This window comes from Tamandua tetradactyla, chromosome 9 (genome assembly GCF_023851605.1).
Source record: "Tamandua tetradactyla isolate mTamTet1 chromosome 9, mTamTet1.pri, whole genome shotgun sequence".
NCBI classification, from domain to species: Eukaryota; Metazoa; Chordata; class Mammalia; order Pilosa; family Myrmecophagidae; genus Tamandua; species Tamandua tetradactyla.
Genome location: NC_135335.1, coordinates 102,152,184 through 102,171,184, shown reverse-complemented (window position 1 = coordinate 102,171,184; position 19,001 = coordinate 102,152,184). Strand labels below are relative to the sequence as shown.

The 19,001-nt window shown below is 40.1% G+C and overlaps 1 protein-coding gene across 7 annotated transcripts in view; it reads left to right on the top strand.

Moving 5' to 3' along the window:
* Positions 1–10,974: 10,974 nt before the first annotated feature.
* Positions 10,975–19,001, top strand: part of SLC38A9 (solute carrier family 38 member 9) — a 143,746-nt gene continuing 135,719 nt past the window's right edge. For 6 of the 7 annotated variants that reach the window (XR_013157976.1, XM_077117165.1, XM_077117164.1 and 3 more), the window contains exon 1: positions 10,977–11,141. The gene's annotated coding sequence lies outside the window, so the exon portion shown is untranslated. Of the gene's footprint in view, positions 11,142–19,001 lie in introns of all 7 variants that reach the window. The other variant, XM_077117168.1, reaches the window with a different exon arrangement.

Here is a 19,001-nt window from a genome sequence, read left to right as displayed (position 1 = left end):
TGCTGTTTTGCTAGTTCTTTTCCTAAATCGATGCAAATGTACTAAGAAATGATGATCATACATCTATGTGATGATACTAAGAATTACTGAGTGCATTTGTAGAATGGAATGATTTCTAAATGTTGTGTTAATTTCTTTTCTGTTTTTTGATTAATAAAAAAATTTTAAAAAAAGAAAAAGAAAAAAAAAAGGGTCTTCAGAATTTTGTGGGGGGCTACTGGTAGAGACAGGTGGGGAGATAGGGATGGGGAAAGTAGGGTAAGTTTGGTCATCTGAGACCCCACAAGGGACAGGAGTTGGCATGCAGGGAAGTGCAGATCTGAGGGAATGAACCATCCCTCCAATCCTTGCCCCAGTAGCTAGCTGGGGAGACCTCTCTGTGTGGCCTGCACCTGGTAGCTCCCATGGGAAGCCCAGAGGTACACCTAGCCACCCACTGCAAAAAAAAAAAAACACACCCACAAGTCCACAAAGAGAGCTGCAGCCTGGGGGTGCAACACAGCCATAATGGAGGCAAGATGGCCAGAGCGACCATAGATCTAATATGTGGGTCCGCCTTTCCCCTACGCCTCCTCTGCTGGCAGAAGTGGGTAGCTGGTCTGATCTGTGGTGCAAAGGCATCACCCACACTGTCCTTGGTCTTGGGGAGAGGGAGGGAGTGTGCTGGCAGCACCTGATCACAGATACTACAATGCGCGTTGCAAATGGGAGATTCCTGCCTCTAAAATTGCATTAGTGACTTGCCCATGCAGTCTCCTATTCTTGAAAGCATGTTGCAGCAATATCCAGCATAGCCTCCTTTCAGATACTGGCCTAGGTATCAATAATTTGGTAGCCTTCATTGTGTATTCAAGGGGATGACACCATGCACATTGCCATGTGAGAGAAACTCAAGGAACCTCAACGATTGTTAGCCAAACAGAAGATAACAACACCAGGAGGATGAAAGTCCTCATCTAAACCCACTGGTGATCTGGTTCTGAGTAAAAATCCAAAGAAAGACATATGTCAGCTGAGCTATTGACAATGCAACCAAAGGAGTTAATGACCTTCAAAGATGTAGCTGTAGACTTCACCCTGGAAGAGTGGGCTTTGTTAGACACAGCCCGGAGAAAGCTATTCAGAGAAATAATCCTGGAGAATATAAATCATCTGATCTCAGTGGGATGTCAGGTCTGCAAATCAGATATGCTTTCCCAGTTGGCACAAGGAGAGGAAGTGTGGAAAGAAGGAAAGGAATTTCTCCAAAGCTAAAGCCCAGGCAAGAAAGTTGCCAGTAAAATGGAAGAAAGTATATTCATGCAACTTACCTACAGCAAAGACAATTCTGATATCATGTCATTCCAGGTACCTCAGTCTGAAGAGAATTGCTTTCAATGTAATTATTGGCAAGAAGATTCCATTCTCAGATCCTCAGTGACTCAACATGCATTAGTTCCCATGAAAGGGAAACTGTACTTAAGCAAACCACTTGGAGAAGTCCTCAGTGACCAGTCATCTTTTAATCAACATAAGCAGATTCACACTACAAGAAAGTTATATGAATGCCATCAAAATTTTCAAGCCTTTATTAAAAACTCTGGCCACCCACAATACTAAGAAACTCAAGCAAGAACATAACCCATATGAATGGTTTCTATATGGGAAAACTTACATTAGATTCTTTGACCTCAGACAACATGACAGAACTTGCACTGGAGAGAAACCCCATGGATGTCATCTTTGTGGGAAAACTTTCAGTCAATATTCTTCTCTTGGAAATCATGAGAGAACTGACACTGGAGAGAAACCCTATGAATGTCATCTCTGTGGGAAAACCTTCAGTCAATTTTCTTCTCTTAGAACACATGAGAGAACTCATACTGGAGAGAAACCCTATGAATGCCATCTATGCGGGAAAACCTTCAGTCAATATTCTTATCTTAGACAACATGAGAGAACACACACTGGAGAGAAACCCTATGATTGGTGTACATGTGGGAAGACTGGGTGCTAAGCAAGGACTCATAGAAATAGCCAGAACGTGAAGAGAAGAAATCTCTAGCCCTTGTAGATGCTAAGAGATGAAACCACAAGTTTTGCCCCAGGGAGCTAAGTGTGGGCCCAGAGATGCTCAGAGAGAAAGCCATTGGGGTCAGAAGCTGGAAACAATGGAACTGGGAACAAGAACCAGCAGGTGCCAGTCAAGTGCCTTCCTATGTCACAGACATCAGCTTTTCTTGGCTCTAAGAATCTTTCTCTGGGTGTCTTAGTTTGGACATTTTTATGGCCTTAGAACTTACAATTTACTAAACCACCTTTATAAAAGGTAACATTTCTGGTACATTGCATTCTGGCAGTATTAGCAAATTAAAATAGAAGAAAACCAGCTTGCAAAATAATCTTATTAAGATACTCAAATGCCCCAAACACAACAGAAAGTCACAAAGCACATGAAGATCCAGGAAGAAATGGACCAGCTAAATGACCAAATCAAATCACCAGTGAGGGGCAGTCCATGGTGGCTCACTGGCAGAGTTCTTGCCTGCCATGCTGGAGACTTGGGTTCGATTCCTGGTGCCTGCCCATGTAAAAAAACAAACAAACAAAACACACACACACACACACACACACACACACACACAAAACACCAGAGGGATCACAGAATATAAAACAACTGCTCAAGGATAGTTATAAAGAAATAGAGGATAGCAAGGAGAGCCAGAAGAGGATAAAGAAGAAATCAAAGATTAAATAGAAGAATAGCAGATCTCACAGAAATGAAATGTACTGTTATCAAAATTATAAATATACTGTAGACACATGATAGCAGATTCAAAGAAAGGAAAGGAAAAATAAGTGAGCTGGAAGACAGAACAATTGAACTTGAGTGTATAAAAGAACATGTGGCAAGAAAAATGGGGTAAAAATGACACCAGATTTTAAGGAAATGATGGACAATAAAAGGTGTGTAATATAAGAATCACTGGTGTCCCAGAAGGAGAAGAAAAAGTAAAGAGCTGGATAGGTTAGTTGAAGAGTGATTGGGAATAACGTCCCAACCCTCATGCAAGACATAAATATGCAAACAAAAGATGCCAAATGAACCCCAAATAGAATAAATCCAAATAGGCCTCGTTCTAGTTTGCTAGCTCCTGGAATGTGATATACCAGAAACAGAATGGCTTTTTAAAGGGGGGATTTATTAAGTTGCAAGTTTACATATTCTAAGGCCATGAAAATGTCCAAATTAAAACAAGTCTATAGAAATGTCCAATCTAAGGCATCCAGGGAAAGAAACCTTGGTTTAAGAAGGCCGATGACATTCAGAATTTCTCTCTCACCTAGAAAGGCACATGGTGAACATGGTGGCATCTGCTAGCTTTCTCTCCCAGCTTCTTACTTTCTCTCTGTATCTCCAAAGTTTTCTGGCTGTACTGGCTCTGGCTCTTGCCATTCTGAAGCTTTCTTCACATGCTTCTTCTTTTAAAGGATTCCAGACCCAACTGAAATAGATGGAGTTACATCTCTCTAATGAAAGGTTAATATCCACAATTGGGTGAATCACATCTCCGTGGACATAATTTAATCAAGTTTCCACCATACAGTGCCAAGCAGGGATTAAAAGAAAGGCTGCCTCCACAAAATGAGATTAGGATTAAGTCATGGCTTTTATAAGGTACATAAATCCATTCAAACTGGCACAAGCCTATTCCAAGACTTATACTAATGAGACTGTCAAATGTTGAGAAGAGGCAGAAAGTCCTGAAAGGAGCATGAGAAAAGCAATCTATTATATACAAGGGAAATCACATGAGATTGAGTTTGGACTACTTGACAAGCACCATGGAGGCAAGAAGGCAGTGTTATGACATATGTAAGACCCTGAATGAGAAAGGCTTCCAGCCAAGAATCCTATATCCAGCCAAGTAGTCCTTCAAAATTAAGGGAGAGATTAAAATCTTCAAAGACAAACAAAGTCTGAGAGAACTAGTCAACAAGAGACCTGCCATACAAGAAATACTAAAGGGAGTCCTGTCAGCTGAAGAAAAAGGGCATGAGAGGGAAGTCTAGAGGGGGACACAAATTTGAAGACTATCAGGAACAGTAAATTAAAGAGTAAAAAGAGAGAGAGAGGGAAAAGGATATATAGATTTGACAAATAGAAACTAAAGGAATAGATGGTAGATTCAAAAACTGCTTTTACAGTAATAACTTTTAATGTCAATGGGCTAAACTCACCAATTAAAAGACACATATTGGCAAAATGGATTAAAAATATAATACATCTATATACTATTTACAAGAGATGTATCTTAGAACCAAGGAAATAAATTGATTAAAGTTAAAGGATGGAAAAAATGTTCTATGCAAGCTGACACCAAAAGAAAGTAGGAGTGACTATACTAATATCAGATAAAATAGACTTAAAATATAAAACTGTCATAAGAGGCAAAGAAGGACACTACATATTAATAAAAGGGACAGTTCACCAAGAAGAACTAGAATCATAAATGCTTATGCACCCAATCAAGGAGCTCCAAAGTCCATGAGACAAACATTGGCAATACTGAAAGGAGCTATAAATGTTTCAACAATAATAGTGGGAGACTTCAATACATCACTCTCCAATATAGATAGAACAATCAGACACAGGATCAATGAGGAAATGGAGAACTTAAACAATGTGTTAAATAAATTAGATCTAATAGATATATAGATCATTACACCCCAAAGCACCAGGGTATACATTCTTCTGTAGTGCTTATGGAATGTCCTTCAGGATAGATCATATAAAGACACAGCTGAGTCTTTATAAATTTAATATGGCTGAAATTATCTAAAGCACTTTTTTTCTGACCACAAAGGAATGAAGCTGGAAATTAATAATCACCATAGAACCAGACCTTTCACAAATATAATACCAAATGTAATACCAAAATTGGATAAGGGCACTAGAAGAAAGTAAGACTACAGACCAATCTCCCTAATGAACACAGATACAAAAATTCTCAACAAAATACCAGCAAATCAAATCAAATGAATTATTAAAAGAACATTACATAATGATAAAGTAGTGTATAAATCAAGGAATGCAAGCATGGTTCAAAAGAAGAAAATCAATCAACGTAATACAAATCAAAAGGGAAAAATCACATGATCATATAGATTGATGATGAAAAAACATTTGACAAAATTCAGCATCCTTTTCTGAAAAAAAACACACACACACACACAATTCAAAAGGAAGGAATTGAGGGAAACTTCCTCAATATCATAAAGGGCATATATGAAAAACCCATAGCCACCATCGTCCTTAACAGTGAGAGATTGAAAACATTCCTCCTAAGATCAGGTAAGAGACAAGGATGCCCATTGTCACCACTGTTATTCAACATTATACTAGAAGTCCTAAATAGAGTGATCAGGAAAGAGAAAGAAATAAAAAGCATCCAAATTGGAAAGGAAGAAGTAAAACTTTCGTTATTTGAAAACCCTGAGAAATCTATGACAAAGCTACTTGAGCTAATAAACAAATTCAGCAAAGTGGCAGTGCATTAGCTAGGGTTCTCAAGAGAAACAGAATCAGCAGGAGATAAGTGTAAATATAAAATTTATAAAAGTGGCTCATATAACCATGGGAAAGTAGAGTCCAAGTTCTGTAGGGCAGGCTGCAAGCTGGCAATTTCAATGAAGGTCTTCAATAAACTCTCAGGAGAGGTTGGCTGGGCAACCATGGGGATGCAAGAGTCCAGGAGCTGTAGGGCAGGCCATGAGCTGACAACTCCAATGAAGATCCTCAAAAAACTCGGGAGAGGCTGGCTGGCTGAAGCAGGAAGAGTGATTATCCCTTCTGAATCCTCCTTAAAAGCCTTCAGGTGATTAGATTAAGTGTCACTCATTTCAGAAGACACTTACCTTAGCTGAAACAGCTGTGGATGCAGCCAACACGGTCATGATTTAAGTCCATGAAATGTCCTCATAGCAACAGACAGGCCAGCACTTTCCAGACCAGACAACCTGGCACCACTACCTGATCAAGTTGACACATGAACCTCACCACGATGTATGGCAATTCTACTTATAACCCCCCTAATTAGGTACCATCACTTCTATCTCTTCTCTTACATTTAAGTTCAACCTCATTGAGTAATCATTCTCCCATCTCTAGCTTCTGTGTACCTCTAGGTATTGTCATGTCATTGGATAACATGATATTGTTGTTGATATCCAATTCTCACATTCCCACTTATTGAGAAGACACTGCAGTCCCAGTTCAGTGGATTTGAGGGCCTTATTAAAGATCAACTGACCATAGATTTGACAATACCTAGAGGTACACAGAAGCTAAAGATGGGAGAATGATTACTCAACGAGGTTGAACTTAAATGTAAGAGAAGAGATAGAAGTGATGGTACCTAATTAGAGGGGTTATAAGTAGAATTGCCATACATCGTGGTGAGGTTCATGTGTCAACTTGGTCAGGTAGTGGTGCCCAGTTGTCTTACCAGGAAAGCGCTGGCCTGTCTGCTGCTATGAAGACTTTTCATGGATTTAAATCATGACCATGTTGGCTGCATTCACAGCTGATTCAGCTAAGGGAGTGTCTTCTGCAATGAGTGATGTTTAATCTAATCACTGGAAGCCTTTTAAGGCGGATTCAGTAGATTCCTGCTTCAGCCAGCCAGCCTCTCCTGAGAGTTTGTTGAGGACCTTCATTGGAGCTGCCAGCTTGCAGCCTGCACTACAGACCTTGGACTCTAAATCCCCATGATTACATGAGACACTTTTATAAATTTTATATTTATGGATATCTCCTGCTGATTCTGTTTCTCTAGAGAACCCTAGCTAATACACCGTATTGAAAGTGAATATGATTGAAAGAGGATGTATAGTGCTATGTATCCTATTATTAAATCAGTAATGATAAATAAGTTCTCACATGAACTTTTTCAAAGGTTTCATCTTGTACAAAGAGTCAATAATAGAGGGGTATACGTAGAAAACTAATACTGTACTCTACAACCTGTAGTTAACAGGAAGACAAAAACAGTACCACAGCCATACCAGGGGTAAACAATTGGGGGGTGGGGAGGGGGGACAAGAGATTAGGGGAAGCTTTGATTTGATATTTGGTGAGGCTGTGTTTATTGTTTTTTTGTCTCTTTGGATCAATTAAAACTGTCTAAAATTGAGAGTATTGCTAATTGTACAATGAAGTGAAGACACTGTAAATCATGGTTTTTTAATTTTGGACATTATTCATGATGCCCTGTGGATGGAGGCGGCTGAAGGGTGCCTGAGCAGCCAAAAGGAAAAATATATACAGGGGAATACTGTGTAGCTACAAAAAGGGAGGGCATCGTGAGGCACGCAATGAACAGAATGAACCTTGGTGATCTAGTTTGCTAGCTGTTGGAATGCAATATACCAGAAGTGGGGCTGCTTTTAAAAGGGGGAATTTATTGGGTTGCAAATTTATAGTTCTAAGGCTATGAAAATGTCCAAATTAAGGCAGCAACAAGAGGTTACCTTCACTCAAAAAAGGTCGAGGAAGTTCATGGTTTCTCTCTCAACTGGAAAGGCACACAGTAAACATGGTAACATCTGCCAGATTTTGCTCCAGGCTTCTTATTTCATGAAGCTCTCCTGGGGGTGATTTCCTTCTTCATCTCCAAAGGTCTCTGGCTGAGTGGGTTCTCAGCTCTTGCGGATCTCTCATGACTCTCTTGTCATTGTGAATCTTTCTTAAAAATGCTTCCTTTTTTAAAGGATTCCAGTAAACTAATCAAGACCCACTTGCACTGGATGGAGTCACACATTCCTCTAATCAATATCCACAATTGGACAAGTCCTATATCTCCGTGGAGATAATCTCATCAAGTCTCCAACCTATAGTCCTGAATAGGGATTAAAAGAAATGGAGTACGTAATCCTTTCAAACCAGCACACTCGGGGACAATGCGTTGTGCAAAATAAGTCAGAAGTAAAAGAACAAATATGCTATGGTCTCTTTCAGAAAATATTTGTAAAAAAAATTGGAGCCTAGATTGTAAGCTTTTATAGAAGCCATACTTGAAGTTGTAAATTTATTTTGAGATTCTGAGACACAGAGCTATATGTATATGAGCTGGTATTTCCTTGGAACTTTGAGTACCTCTGTGACACCTAAGATTCAAAGCTGTAGCTCTGCAGCTCTGAAAGTCAGCATTGCTATGTACAGCAGCTAAAGGAACTAAAAGAGAGATCAGTCTTCAATTACAGATAAAAACAAAGGTGATCTGGCTGGGACTAAGGTAAATCAGGATACAAAGCAAAAAATGATAGTTTGGAGACTTGATGAGACTATCTCCATGGAGATGTAGGACTTACCCAATTGCGGGTATTGATTAGAGGAATGTGTGACTCCATCCAGTGCAAAATGATAGTGTATGTACTCTAGAGCTTAATCTACTGTATGAGGCCAAAAGTGGAGAAGTTTATTGTATCTAGAACCTAAATTTTCTATAAAACATAAACTAAATCAACCTCTTTGGATAGCTCATTTCAACCACCCAAACACATGGAGCCCAGAATGGAATTCTATATTGCTTAATGTAATACCTGGAGACATCCCAGATTATGGTAGGCTGATAATTAAAAAGTATTGGCAGGGTCCCTTGAAGGACTGGAGAGAAAAATATATAACTGTTAAACTTTACCAACTGGGAAACCTCTGGTGCTTCCTCAAACATTAGAGACTCCCAAGAAAATAGGCCAAGCCATTGGTTTTGAGGCCTGCCCTTATGAAACATTTCTGTAGTGGAGAAGCTAAGACTTCCAATAATTATGCCTAAGAGTTGCATCCAGAAAACCTCTTTAGTTGCTCATATGTGGCCTCTCTTTCTCCAAGGCCACTTTGCAAGGAAAATCATTACCTTCCCCCATACAAGGGACATGAAAGTCTCCTTGACAACGTGGGACATGACTCCCAGGGATGGGCCTAGCCATGGCGCTATGGAATTGATAATGCCTTCTGGATCAATGGGGAAAAGAAAGGTAACAAAACAAGATATTAGGGGCTAAGAGAGTTCAAACAGAGTCAAGAGGCTATTCTGGAGACTACTGTTATGCAAGTTTCAGCTAGATACTGCTATATGTCATGGTTTGCCAAACTCCAACCACATTATGCCTGTTAACCCTAAAGAACACCTACAGCTATAACTAAGCCTCTAAAAATGCTTCATGAACTAAGTTTACTTTTCTGAAACCATTACCCCCAGAGGCTAGATAAGCCCTGAATCCCAGAGGGGCCAGCCTCTCCAAGAATATAAACTAATGCCATCCTCTTAGTCTGTATTATTGAGATGCCTTTCCAACATGAAAAAGTTAAAGGGCATAGCCTTAAGATCCTTATAGTCCAAATGGAGAAAGTTCAAAGAAGAAGGAGGAGTTATAACAAAGAAGATAGGATTTAACAAATGAGTATGACTGCTGATATTTCTTTCAGCCTCCAGTGTTTTGGGGCAGCTAGAAGGAAAAGACTGAAACTGTGGAATGGTAATCTAACTTTGAAATCTGATTGTAGCTGCTTGTTGGACTGTACTTTGAAAATTACTCCTTTTTCTTTTTTTGTATATGTTATACTTCATGATAAAAAACGGTTTAAAAAAAGACAATCCCTAATATTTATTAATGAAGGAACTGAAGTCATCTTAAAACAAATCCACCCCAATTCCTAAACTATCTTACTAGGCAAAGCTGGATCTAACCAAAATTGACCCACCTGACACATGCAGTAATTAAAACTTTAATGTATAAGTGACCCTACACCTCATTTTATTATTAAAAATCACACCCATCTCATATAAAGGCTGCCATTTTCTTACATACTTTCTGTGACTAAGCATATTTTCAATCTGAGCGTGCTCAGTAATTTAGATCATCTCTAACTTAGTCATTTTGAGCCATTGTACTCATTAACCTAAAACCTGACCATCTTTTGATGTTATGAAACTGTCAGAGCTAGAATTTGAAGAGATTTTTTTGGCTGATAGGCCATCAATCTCCTGTTTCCTGCTTAGCAATAAACTCTATGAAACCCCAATGTCACAGGAATTGGCCATTGAGTACTTTGGGCAGTGACCGTTCACTTTGATTGGTATCAGCTTTTCCTTAAATTTGGATTTCAAAGTTTCATTTCCTTTATTTTAAAAATGGCATCCGCCCCCTTCCTCCACCTCCCCACCCCATCCCCAGTTTTGTTTAAAAAAAAAAAAAAAGCCACTAGCTTCCGCTAGCTTCCTAAGTAGGAAGGGCTTGGGGTAGCCGTATGATTTTCAGAAGTGGCGAGGGGTCTTGCCTGGACTGACTTTTTATAATAACACTAATTTTACTTAGAGTGTATGCTTATTTGGGGTGGCTTTGGAGAAACTGCTGGGAGTGGGGGTGGCACCAAAAGTCTCGCCAAAACCCCTCTTGACATGGTCAGTAGCTTAAAGAGTACTTATATGTGTCAACACCTGGAAAAAAAAAAAAGAAACAAAAAAACCCCACACAGCTGTCCGGGTAAGGAAAACGCCTGGCCAACATTTTGTTGTTTTTCAAATCAGCTTCCTCTGGTGTCCACTGGGTCTAAGCACGTGATGAGAAAACAGATGTCCAACTTGCAAATCTTGGGAAGAGACAAAGGTATGGGAGATGAGCCCTACTTGGAGCTGCCCGATCAGTCCCCTCTCAAGTGGCGGCCGGGGCGGTCAGGACGGCAAGAGATCGTGTCCCTCCTTCCAGATGCTTTAAGACATCCTGCGGAGACCTGGGACTGCCGCGAACTTTAGGCACAGGTTCAGGCGTGACTCGGCCATCGCGTCCCCCGCAGCGCGCCACTCCGGGAGGTACGCCGACCGTCCTTCCGAGACCCAGGCCTCAGTTCTGCAGCGAGAGGCCGGCTGACTGTCGCAGAGCTCTCTGGGAGTTGTAGTCCCCAGCGGCGGGAGAACGGGCGGCAGCGTCCACCTTGGCACGCTAAGAACTCCATTCCCCGCGGGCCCCCGCGACCTGGGTCTTGGCATCTTCCGGTTTGAGGAAAGCCGAGCCTCACTGCAGCCAGTTGAGAAGATTTGGGAAGGGTCTTCACCTTCCTGCCCAGCTCTCTTCCGCGATTGCGGGCTCGGCCTGCTCAGGTAGAGCATGTTCCCTCTTCTTGCAAACTCACTCCTCCGGAGGGAGAGAAGGGAACTGAGGGGAGGCGGCCGGAAGGGCTGAGCCAGCTGTTACCGGGGGAAGTTCTATGGTGAAGCGCGTTGGAACCGTGGTTTCGTGGGGGAGCAGTGAGGCCAAAGTGGGGGATCGCGCAGACCGCTCACGAGGGAAGGCGCGCGCTCTTCCCAGGGCTTCTGTGCTCGAAAGCCAAGGATTCCCGCGAGGGCTGAGGGGATTCGAGGACGCCTTAGGAAAGGGGCAGGGCTACAGTAGATGAACACTCTCGTGACTGAAGGAGGTAGCAGGAGAATTGGGGGAAATTGTGGGGATAGGGGCGCAGTCAGTAGCCCAAATAAAGAAGAACTGGAGATCACAGATCGGGGAGGGTTATAACTGTTAACCTCTCGCCACGCATTTCAGTTGTGGGGTAGTTGTTGCTTGGCTGTCTCACAGAGACTGACTTGACAAGTTAGTCATAAAATAGCAGAGCTGAAAGGAGCCTTTGAGAGCAGCTAGTCAAGCGCATTCTCTTCATTTTGACAGAGGAAACTGAGGTCCATCAAGTTGAAGAAACTAGCTGGTTCACCACCACACAACCAGTTGGTGGTAGGCTTGACTAAAACCTGAAACCTCGTAACTCCCAGTCAATGCCTTATCCACTGCTGAACTCAGTAGGTCAGCAACCGTAATCTTTTCTCCTTTTTTTTCTATTTAATGTCTTCAGATATGACAGAGATCTAACATTTGTAGCTAATAGGCAGCAGCCGAAGGGAGTTTCATAACTCTCCAATAGGTCAAACGAACTCACTGTACATTCTTGTTTTAATTTGAAGACGAATCTCTGTTCCGTACTACTACAAAAGTTATATTAAGATGAAAGGTTTGTGTAACCGAGAAGTTAGAATTTAAATGATGATCATGATTACTGAATCATTTGATAGATACTCCTTTTAGCTTTCTGATGTATTAAAGTAGACAGAGGGCAATAGCCAAAATCTTTGAACTATAATGCAGTTGCCTTGATATCTGAAAGTGATTGTAGAACCTTTATCTTTCCCCTTGTGATTGTAAAAACCTTGTGACTTGCCTTCATTTGTACCCATTTTATCTGGTTTTTCAACTTTGGAGCCTTGTGATCGCTAAAGACAGCCTCTAATGTTTTATAAATGTTGGTCCTTGAGTCAGCCCAGACCTAACCCACCCCAATTCAAAAGTTATCTTGATAACCCCAGCTGGATTTAACCAAACTGGATACGTCTGCTATGTGAAGTAACGTAGACTTTAACCTGTAAGTGACCTATACCTCATTATAATACTAAAAATCATACCTATCATATTAAGACCACCATTTTCTTACATACTTTCTGTGACTGAGAATGTAATCAATTTGCACATGCTCAATAATTAGATCATCTTTTACTTCCTCATCTGGAGCAATTGTGCACATTATCCTAAAACCTACCCATCTTTTAATACTATGAAACTATCAAAATTACTGCAGTTTGGGCAGATAGATTTTTGGACTAGTAGGCAATTTTTTCACCTGCTTTGCATCTAGCAATAAACTCTCACTTTGAAACCCAGGTGTCTCAGGTATTGATCATTTGAGCACATGGGGCAGAGATTCCACCACCTTTGTCCAGTGTCAGTTGTAGCAGATTAATATGTCACTTATAGTTTCTTTGAAGGTCATGCTTTTCCCCATTTTATTTCCACTACAGCTTTGATAACAGCCTTAAATTCCTTCTCACAATCTTAAATACTCTATATCTCAGTTACACATTTTAAAAATTATGCTGTTAAGTATGATTTTATAGTATTTACAATAAATAGAGTACAGTATATTTATAGTATAGTATTTACAATAAAGAAAAACTCAGCATAGGGGAATAAGAATACCAGTCTGAATTATGAATTAAAGTTATACTTTATAGCATTTTTGAAAAGTTATATGGGCTTAAAAAAATAATAGAAGCTAAAAGTTTTCACTGGGCCGTGTTTTGTAATGTACATATATTTCAGTTCTTTGCTAGCCCTTTTCTTTTTTAATACCTAAATATACTTGAGAACATTTTGTGTTCCATGTGTGGGAGGCAAGTTCCTTAGTGCCAGTGCATTGCTTTGTCTAGTCAGTTCTCTTTTGGAACACATTGTCCTTCTGTACAGTAAAATTTAGCACCTTTTTGAAGCATTTATCGATCAGGTTGGAAGCATGTTCCAACTGTCACCTCAACGAACATTATACCTCCTGTTGGCTGACTATCAAGCAATTCATAAGGAAGGAGGGGCTTAGATAACTTTTTTGCTGGACTTTATAGCAATTACATACTTGTGTAGAAGAAAGCATGTTTAGTAGTTTTTAGTAGAATTCTCACCTGCCATGCAGGAGACCCGGGTTGAATTTCCAGCCCAGGCACCACCCACTGCCCCTGCCCCCACCTCCACTGCCCCCCAAAAACAATTATTAACAAGATTCCCTCTGATATACACTCTCTGTATGTATGTACAGATGCAGAAATACATATATGTAGGGAGTCTCACATAAAAAACGTGTACATACTATAACTGCTTTCACCAGGATGCCGTATTTTATGGTATGATTCCATTTACCTTTATATTGGCATACTACATAGGTGAGTAAATTATACCCAAATCTGGCCTGCTGGATTTGTTTGCTCTTTGTAAATAAAATTTTATTGGAACACAGCCGTGCTCACTCATTGTTAAATTGTCTTTTCTGCTACAAAGACAGAGTTGTATGGTTACGGAAACCATATGGTTCACAAAGCCTAAAATATTTATTATCTGGCCCTTCAGAGAAAAAAAATTTGGTCAACTCCAGACCTAAATATAAATATATAGTAAATATAGAATATAAATACAGTGTCTGAATTCTGCAAAATTTTCCAGACTGTTAGATATTACTAATTTTTGGTTTCTGAGAAAGAACATATAAAATACTTATAGAGCCTGTCTGCAGTTATGTTTGTTTGGGTACAAGTTAATGTGTCCAGCAGATTGAAGCTGGATCTGGGCATAGATACTACAGATTTGCTGTTGCAAAGAATTGTGAGGTAGTTTTGGAAGGAAGTTCTGAGACTGGTGTGGAAAGAGCTGATATTCTTTGAGATTTACTGATAATCACTGACAATACCCTTTTAAAATGATAAGTTCACACTAGCTTTCTTTGGTTCTCTGTGTCCTTTTTATGGGGATAACGTGCCTCAGCATAGGCACCAACATTCTAAATAAAATCTGAAGATGCTAAGCAAGTCTCCCTTGCCCAGCTACTCTACTGTACATCTTAAAACAAAGTGGCTCAAGCCACTTAGACTTAATTGTTTCTTACTCTGCTTTAGCTGTTCATAAACTGCTTCTGCCTGCAGGGCAAGTTTTCTGAGGGTGAGGCAGAGACCCGTTTCCTAATTCAGCCTTTCAGGCTGCTACCTATAGTTGGCACTGCTGTACAGGCACCCCAGTATGTATACAGGGGTTACTCTGTGTGGGGTGGCTCCACCGTATACCAGCAAAGAAGTTGAGGAACTTGCATTTCTTGCCTAGTTACTGTAATCCTTTAATTCTTCCCTGGAGTTCTGAGAAAGATGGTTCTGCCGGTTTTTGCTAGTTGTTCAAAGATTCTGTGGGGTAGTAGCACCCTAAAGCATCTTACAATGTCATATTGGTCACCTTGGTGCTGCTAATCCATTATTGTTCTTTTATGTAGCAATCTGGACAAGAAAAACTTGATCTTCAGATCCCTCTTTTGTCTTCTGTGCTGGTTTGAAATGATGTATGTACCCTAGAAAAGCCATGTTTTAATCAAAATCCCATTTTGTAAAGGCAGAATAATCCCTATTCAATACTATATGTTTGAATCAGTAATTAGATCATCTCCCTGGAGATGTAACCCAATCAAGAGTGGTTGTTAAACTGGATTAGGGGAGATGTGTCTCCACCCATTTGGGTGGGTCTTGATTAGTTTCTGAAGTCCTATAAAAGAGGAAACATTTTGGAGAATGAGAGATTCAGAGAGAGCAGAGAATACTGTAGTACCACAAAGCAGAGTCCACCAGCCAGCGACCTTTGGAGATGAAGAAGGAACATAACTCCCCAGGAGCTTCATGAAACAGGAAGCCAGGAGGGGAAGCTAGCAAATGATGCCGTGTTTGCCATGTGCCATTCCAGATGAGAGAGAAACCCTGACCCTGTTCACCACATGCCCTTCCAAATGAGAGAGAAACTCTGACTGTGTTCACTATGTGCCCCTCTCACTTGAGAGAGAAACCCTGAACTTCATTGGCCTTCTTGAACCAAGGTATCTTTCCCTGGATGCCTTAGATTGAACATTCCTATAGACTTGTTTTAACTGGGACATTTCTTGACCCTAGAACCAGAAACTAGAAACTTATTAAATTCCCCTTTTAAAAGCCATTCTGTCCCTGGTATATTGCATTACAGAAGCTAGCAAACCAGAACATCTTCCAAATAAGCAACCTCCTCTAAAAGTAGACATCACAATATAGTAAAAATATCATTTGGAATCAGTGACCTGGTTTCATTCCTAGCTATGGCTTTCTTTAGCCACGTGATTTAAACAAGTTACTTGACTTCTCTATACTTCAGTCTTTTTTTTGCATATATAAATGTAATGCCTACTTTCCAAATTCTAAGGATTATTTGAAACTAAAAGTTAGTATGCATCACCTAAAAGTCCATTCTCCCTTTACCTTTCTATTGACTTATTAACTTCTACCTTGAAGTGTGTCTTTTTTTTCTGAGATTTTCTCCGAAGTGAGAACCAGCCTTCTTCAGAAATGAATCTGTTCACTTTCTCTATTCTATTTGTGACAGCTCAATAATTCTAGAAAGCTCAACTTTTGTTTCTCTGACCTCTCAGTTTACTCACTTTATACTAAAGGCATATAGGTATGTCAGCTGATTTTATTCAGGCACTGAGTTAAGCCAATACATTCTTTTGCTTGTTGCTTCTGAAGAGCCAAATTTGTAATAAAAGTGATTGCTGTGTTTATTGAGCACTCATTGTGTGCCAGACACATTATGTACATTATCTCATTTAAATCTCAAATCCTATAAAAGTAGTACTTTTATTATGCCCATTTTACTGGTAAGTCTTAGGGAATTTAATAAGTTTCCCAAGGTCACACAGTAAATGACAGCAACAGAATTAAAATCCAGGCTGTCATATTATCTGAGCTATCAACCACCACAGTTCTATTTAATAGCACCAAATAGGACATACCTCAAAGAACCTTCGCATATAATTCAAACAAATTAGTACTTTGGCAGTTTTTTCTGAAGGTTGTTTTATCAGTTGTTGGAGATTTAAGAGCAATGAGGTTCTACCTACTGATCAGGATTAAAATTTTTTTCTTACATTTTTTTAGCACCTTTTTTTCTCCACAGTATAAAAAGGCTTAGTTTCATTAAGCTCAGAAATGATAATAGCAAGATTTTGTACAGAGTTAGTAGTACTAGGCATAGTTCTAAATGCTTATGCATATTAATTTATCGATTTTTTAATGTTATAGTTTAAATTTTCTTGAATAAATTTTCCCAAGTTCTTTATATTATTTTTATTTTATTTTATTATATACTCACATATAACAAAACATTTACTATTTTAACCATTGTAAGCGTATATTCCAGTGACATTAATTACATTCACAATATTGTACAATCATCACCACCATTCATTAGTAAAACTTTTTCATCACCACAAACAAATTCTCTACTCACTCAATAGTAATTCCTCATTCCACCCTTCCTCTAGGCACTGGTAACCTCTAATCTACTTTCTGTCTGAATTTGCCAATTCTAGATATTTCTTATAAGTGAATCATATAATATTTTTCCTTTTGTCTGGCTTATTTCACTTATCATATTGTGTTCAAGATTCATCCAGGTTGTAGTATGTCAGGCTCCCATTGATTTTTACGGTTGAATTATTTTCCATTGTGTGTATGTACATTTTATTTATCTTTTCGTCTATTGATAGACACTTGGGTTGCTTCCATCTTTTGGCAATTGTGAATAATGTCGCTATAGTCCTCTACGTACAAGTATTATTTGTTCAAGTCCCTGCTTTTAGTTCTTTTTGGTGTATACCTAAACATGGGATTGCTGGGTCATTGGTATCTCTATATATAACTTTCTGAGGAACTGTCTTCCATGGTGATTGCACCATTTTACATTTGTACCAACAATGAATGACTGTACCTATTTCTTCACTTCTCAAACATTTATCTTCTGTTTTTTTTTTTTTTTTTTTTTAATAGAAGTCATTCTCATTTCTTTCAGGAGAAATGTATCTCTTTGTGGCTTCAATTTGCATTTCCCCTGATGACTAATGATGTTGCGCATCTTTTCATGATTTTATTCTTTTTCATAAAAGAATACTGTGGTGGTTAGATTCAGTTGTCAACTTGGCCAGGTGAACGTGCTTAGTTCTGTTGCTGTGGACATGAACCAATGGTATGTGAACCTCATCTGTTGCTGATTACATCTGCAGTTGGCTAGGAGGTGTGCCTGCTGCAATGAATGATGTTTGAGTTAATTGGCTGGTGTTTAAATGAGAGAACTCAACATAGCACAGCCCAAGCAACTCAGCATACTTCATCTCACCACTTGCAGCTCTGCCCAGATCTTTGGAGATACAGAAAGAAATCACCCCAGGGAAAGTTGTTGGAACCCAAAGGCCTGGAGAGAAGGCCAGCAGAGACCATCCTGTGCCTTCCCACATAAGAAAGAACCTCAGTGGAAAGTTAGCTGCCTTTCTTCTGAAGAACTAATGAAATAAATCCCCTTTTATTAAAAGCCAATCCATCTCTAGTGTGTTGCATGCCAGCATCAAGCAAACGAGAACAGATTTGGTACCAGGAGTGGGGTGCTGCTGTGGTTTGCAAATACCAGATATGTTGCAACGGTTTTTTTGATGGCTAAGGGGAAGATTTTGGAGGAATTGTGAAGAGAATGATGAAGAAGTTCTGGAGTGCTTGAAGAGGCTGTTGGTGTAAACGGCACCACTGCCAATCTGGACAAAGGGGGACACAAAAGGAACAAATTGGAGTTTGCAGTGCGAGAACCATGGAAGTTTGGGTCTGAAGCCAAGAAACTTTGGCCAGGAGAGTGGACCCACCCATATACGTAGAGAGGGTGAGTTTACCCTGAAGGACAAAGATGAGCCTCCCACCTTGTTGCAGTGGAAGAGTTGTGCACCCTCAGGCCTTGGAGAAGGTATAGCATGCTCCTTGGGGACTGGGGAGAGCCTGGCTGCCACCATATGGAGGGGTTGAGCATGTGCTCTGGAAATGGCAGAGAGCCCAGGAGGGGTGGCCCTGATGCCTGGGGAGAGTGGAGCTGAAAAAGTGATCTCCTTAATGTTCCCCTAGGTTGATTTGGAAAGAGGTGGGCCACTGCATAGGCCCTTGGAAAGGGTGGGGCTGCTACTTTCTAAAGCCGAAGGATAAATGACTTCCAGACTTTGAAATCCAGTGGTGTTTGCCCTGCAGGTTTTCCTTCCAGTTTCTCCAATCCTGTGACTGTCCTCCTTTGTATATTGCATCAGATAACTCGTTTTGAGATTCACAGGTCCACAACCAAAAGAGAATTTTTTGTACCTGTTTAAGGGGATGCTTGTAGTTTCCAAGTTGATAAGGGGTGGACATGTAGATAGATTCAGTTGTCAACTTGGCCAGGTGAACATGCTTAGTTCTGTTGCTATGGACATGAGCCAATGGTATGTGAACCTCATCTGTTGCTGATTACATCTGCAGTTGGCTAGGAGGCATACCTGCTGCAATGGATGACGTTTGACTTAATTG